Raw genomic sequence first — 6,030 nt, forward strand, 5'->3', positions numbered from 1 at the left:
TTGATTAGGCCGCCTCCTCATCGTGGAAAAGTCATCTCTGGAACTAACCCAGAGAATAGAGTTAATTGGGGCAGTCTTAGATTCCAGACTTGCCCAAGCTCTCCTACCGGATGACCACTTCCAGTCGTTGGTGAGCCTTATCCACAGCCTCCAAAGTTTTCCAACCTCAATGGTGAGAATGTGCTTGAGCCTTCTGGGGCACGTGGCCTCCTGCACGTATGTGACCAGGCATGCCAGACTGTGGCTCCGTCCACTTCGGTCCTGGTTGACAACAGTCTATCACTCAGGTCGAGACAGCTTAAACATGGTGGTCACCGCCCCAGAAACGGTCCTAACCTCTCTCTACTGGTGGTTAGACCCCAGGACAGTACGCGAAGGGGTCCCATTCCACACTTCTCAACCTTCCTTGTCTCTGGTCACAGATGCTTCATCCCTAGGATGGGGTGCCCATCTCGGGGACTTCAGGATGCAGGGTCTATGGACCGCAGCCGAACTATCTCTACACATCAACGTACGAGAGCAGATGGTGGTACACCTGGCGTGTCAAGTGTTCCAGGAGCAACTACATGGCTATTGCGTGGCGGTCCTCACAGACAACACCACGGCCATTTTTTACATCAACAAGCAAGGGGGAGCTCGCTCATCCTCGCTCTGTTGGAAAGCCATTCACCTGTGGGAGTTTTGTATAGCCCACTTTATTCATCTGGTGGCGTCCTTTCTCCCAGGGGTCTAGAACACACTGGCAGATCACCTCAGCAGGTCTTTCCAGTCCCACGAGTGGTCAATTCATTCCGATGTCATCCGCTCCATCTTCCTGAGGTTGGGTTTCCCCACGTTGACCTGTTCGCAGCAATCGGAAGTGCCAGCTATTTTGCTCTCTCCAGGGACGCTCCCCGGGTTCTCTCTCAGATGCCTTCCTGCTCCCGTGGAAGGGCCAGCTGTTCTACGCCTTCCCTTCATTCCCACTGGTCCACAACATCCTGCTCAAGGTACGCAGGGACAGAGCACATCTGATTCTGGTCGCCCCGGTGTGGCCCAGATAACACTGGTACACCACGCTCCTGGAGATATCAGTAGATGCTCTGATTCCACTCCTGCTTTGGCCGGACCTGATCTCACAAGACCACAGCTGCCTCAGTCACCCCAGCCTGCAATCCCTCCACCTCATGGCGTGGATGCTGCATGGCTAACTCATTCAAAGCACCTTTGCTCCCATTCAGTGCAGCAGGTACTGCTAGGTAGCAGAAAACCCTCCACTCGAGCCACGTACCTGGCTAAATGGAAGCATTTCTCCTGCTGGTGTGCTCAGTGCGGCACGTCCCCCCAGCATGCGTCTGTGCCTCTCATCTTGGACTATCTCCTATCCCTAAAACAGCAAGGTCTGGCAATATCATCTGTTAGGGTGCACCTGGCAGCCATTTCGGCTTTCCACCCAGGAGAACATGGACACTCGGTCTTCTCCAACCCTATGGTCGATAGGTTTCTTAAGGGACTGGACCGTCTCTACCCGCTGGTGCAACACCGGCTCCCACGTGGGACCTTAACCTGGTCCTCTCCAAACTTATGGGGGATCTGTTTGAGCTGATGGCCACCTGATCCCTTCTGTACCTCTCTTGGAAGACAGCCTTCCTTGTGGCTATCACTTCGGCGAGGCGCATATCCGAGATCAGAGCCCTCACTTCGGAACCACTGTACATGGTCTTCCATAAAGACAAGGTGCAGCTACGCCCTCACCCTGCCTTCCTTCTCAAGGTGGTATCAACTTTTCATGTCAACCAAGACATTTTCCTCCCGGTCTTCTATCCAAAGCCACATGCTACTTGGCAGGAGCAACAGCTGCACTCCCTGAAGGTTCGTAGGGCCCTCGCCTTGTATATTGAGCGTACAAAGCCATTCAGAAATACAACCCAGCTCTTCATTGCCATGGCTGACCGGATGAAAGGCCTCCTAGTCTCCTCACAGCGCATCTCCTCCTGGATCATGTCCTGTATCCGTGCTTGCTACAACCTGGCCGGTGTCCTGGCCAAGCCCCTCACCGCCCATTCTACAAGGGCTCAAGCCTCGTCGGCTGCTTTCCTGGCACAGGTTCCGATACAGGAGATCTGTAGAGCTGCCACTTGGTCTTCAGTGCATACTTTTGCCTCTCACTATGCGATAGTCCAGAGACGATGCTGCATTTGGTTCAGCGGTGCTGCACTCAGCGATATCTCACTCCAACCCCACTGCTTACGTAAGGCTTGGGAGTCACCTAATTGAAATCGATATGAGCAAGCACTCGAAGAAGAAAAGATGGTTACTCACTTTTGTAACTGTTGTTCTTTGAGATGTGTTGCTCATATCCATTCCAAACCCGCCCTCCTTCCCCTCAGTCGGAGTAGCCGGCAAGAAGGAACTGAGGGGGCGCAGGGTCGGCTGGGGGTATATATCCAGCACCATGAAAGCGCCACTCCAGGGGGCTCCACAGCCGACCACCAGGTGTTGCTAGGGTAAAAATTCTCTGAGGGTCGGGCATGCAGCGCACGCACACCTAATTGGAATGGAGTAAGCTTACTTCAAAAGGTGAGTAACAGTCTTGTTAGTTATATATTATAGACTTATAAAAAGAGACCTTCTAAAAACGTTACAATGTATTACTGGCCTGCGAAACCTTAAATCGGAGTGAATAAATGAAGACTCGACACACCACTTCTGAAAGGTTGCCGACCCCTGTTCTAAGGCATTAACAGGGCAGTTCAAATTGAAATACAAAAATACACTTTAAAAAACAAATGTACACCTCAAAAACAATACTCCACACTAACTCCAAATTCAACCCCCCCGACCACCAGTCCCATTCTCACATGGATTTCACAAAATTTTAGTCCTTTATTCTTTAATTCACAAAGAAACACAATGTTTATCCGCCTGCCTTATGACAAATGTTTATTTGGCTTATTTTAGTATTTGAAAATTGAATGCAATAAAAATCTCACCTATTATGCCCACTTCAAGCTTCATAATCTGTCAACGGCAGCAGCATCTGCAAGGTGCATGCTAAACTGCAAGTTCTTAAGTTGCAAACTCTGCCAATTTATTTACGATTGCACTGACATTTTCTTTTTTGTCAGCAATGTTGCAGCCTATTTTTTACACATTCTCCCTTGTGAAAGCAAGTGTCAGCATCAGAGCTGTTAAGTGGTAAGAAATTGATTTGTGAATAAAAGTGCTGAAGTCCGTTCCTTACTTGTGGGATCACATTATTCAAAAGCCTCTTGGTACTTGTGAAAATGTTGTGAATCCTGAAAGGAAGCACTAGTGCTTCCTTATTACCATGACTCCTGCACTTCTCAGCTGTTCACCTCTAGAGCCCTCTGATGCTGGTAGCTCCTCCTATCCATTCAGTCTAAAAGTCGGGGTTGGGGGAAGCAGTACTGGGAATGGATGTTATGCAGGAAGCATGAGGGGTGGCTAGATCAGCAGGGAATTTTCCGTGGCAGTTCAGATATATAGATACATAGGTATATCTATCTCATAGAACTGGAAGGGACCCTGAAAGGTCATCGAGTCCAGCCCCCTTGCCTTCACTAGCAGGACCAAGTACTGATTTTTTTTTGCCCCACATCCCTAAGTGGCCCCCTCAAGGATTGAACTCACAACCCTGGGTTTTGCAGGCCAATGCTCAAACCACTCTGCTATCCCTCCCTCAGATGCAGGGGAAGGTGGTGAAGGGAAAGAACTACTGCATCCCTGCCTGATAAACCATCTTTACTTATATCAGTGGTTCTCAAACTTTTATGCTGGTGACCCCTTTCAAATAGCAAGCCTCTGAGTGTGACACGCCCCCCCCCCTATAAATTAAAAACACTTTTTATATATTTAACACCATTATAAATGCTGGATGCAAAGCGGGGTTTGGGGTGGAGGCTGATAGCTCGCAACCCCCATGTAATAACCATGTGACCCCCTGAGGGGTCCCGACCCCCAGTTTGAGACTTACATAGAAAGGTCTTCTGCAAACCACAGAAGGCTTTCAAAGAAGCTCAGAAGCCCATGCTGAGTGAGAATGGGACTTGTGAGGCAAGGCGATCAAGTGGGAATTGCCCTTTCTCCTGAGATCTGAATGAGGCTTACTGACTCGAGAAGCCCCAGCCCTCCAGTAAGGATACTGCTCAGGAGTCACCTACAGTGGCGCACCCACAGGGATGCTACTCAAAGAAGTTGTTACCTTGTATAGTAACAATGGTTCTTTGAGATGTGCCCCCCATGGGTGCTCCACAACTCACTCTCCTCCCCTCTACTTCAGAGTTCTTGTTAATGACTCAGCAGTAGAGAAGGAACTACAGGGGGTATGCTGGCTAGCCTCATGGCAGGGCACAACGAGAGATGGCGCATATGCAGGCCTAACGGACGCTGCTACCAAAGTTCTCCAATTAGCAGTGCAGGGACTCAAGCACACCTTTGGAGAACCCCTGGGGGGACACATTTTGAAGACCCATCATTACTACAAAAGGTGAGAACTTCTTCACAGCACTATGGGGAAGGTAGGTGAATATTGCTATCCCTCTGTAAAAGATGGAGAAACTGAGGCATACAACTCAATTGATCTGGCCCAAGTTGTACAGTGAGTGCGTGGCAGAATTAGGAATAGAAGCCCAGCATCCAGACCCAGATATCCTGCTCTTGCTGTTAAGTGACATTTGCTTTGGTATGTGAAAATACTAATATGAAGACAACTTTGTTAAATGTACAATGGTCGGAATTGCACATGTGTATTTGAAGATTTTTAACTGACTATAGACACTTCCGTAGCACAAAAAAAAAGTCTGTGGCCTAAAAATGAATCACTACATTATATATGGGTGGACAACTTCTTTCTTATCTGATTTGTAGGTACAAGTAGCCAGTTGACACACAAGAGCTGCGTTCAGCTGTGACTTGTACAAATATTGCCTTTATACAAATTATATTATAAACAGACATGTAGTGTCTTTTCAGAAAAAATTGGGCATATCAAAGGTGGATCAGATAGTTGACTGGTTATCATTTTTGTCTAGTAGAACACCTATAACTAGACCATGATCTTCTTCCTACCTTGTAAATTTCCAGGACCTTTGTGGTATTTGATTCACTCCTGAGCCTCTTGGAAATGAGAGCGATGCCTTCTTGTCTGCACCAGAACACCATTGTTGTTGCACATCTGTGCTTGCTAGTGTAGGCAACTCGCATTAGAATGGGAAAGCTCTTCCTAAGTAATTGCTTTGATCAGGTGCATTGCTTGGAAAAAATAAAATGTAAAATCAAAATATTCTTCTCAATCTCCAAAACTGTCATTACTCCATTATATTTGGGGGTTTTTTTTTTTTTTTTTTGCAGAATAAATAATTGTCTGGGTTTTTTTGTAAGCTATCTTTTTCATTTAATTCAAAGCCTTTTTGTAAAGTTCTAGACTTTTAGCTGTTTGGATGATTGTTTTGTTTTGTTTGCAGGATTCCAGTCAGCAACATCCACGATTTAGTATTTTCACTTCATTTTATTTGCAGTGTAGATAAGTATCTTATTACAAAATTGAAATTATATTTTGACACAGTTTAGCTGTGAATGCATCTTTGCTTTACTGCAAAATGGACCTTTTTGGCTTGGAAAAATTCCCATAGTTTATTTTTCCTTATAAACACTTGTCAGGGATGGTCTAGATAATATTTAGTCCTGCCTCTGTGCAGGGGACTGGACTAGATGATCTATTGAGGTCCCTTCCAGTTCTACATTTTTAGGATTTTTCCATCACGTCACTTGTCTTACACTTTAGTTTGTAAATGCTTCAGGCCTGGGACCATCTATTATATTTGTTTGTACAGTGCCACAATGGGGCTCTGGTCTCTAGGTGCTACTGAAATACAAAAAATAACCTCTGATATCAAGTAGATGTCCTGGTTGAATTGATATGGATTATTTAACTAAATACTACAAACCCTTGCTCATGTGAGTAGTGCCAGTGAGCTCAAGGACTATGTGCATAAGTAAGAGTTTGCAGTACCAGGGTATAAGTTTGTA

Source organism: Chrysemys picta, chromosome 5, assembly GCF_011386835.1.
Source record: "Chrysemys picta bellii isolate R12L10 chromosome 5, ASM1138683v2, whole genome shotgun sequence".
NCBI classification, from domain to species: domain Eukaryota; kingdom Metazoa; phylum Chordata; order Testudines; family Emydidae; genus Chrysemys; species Chrysemys picta.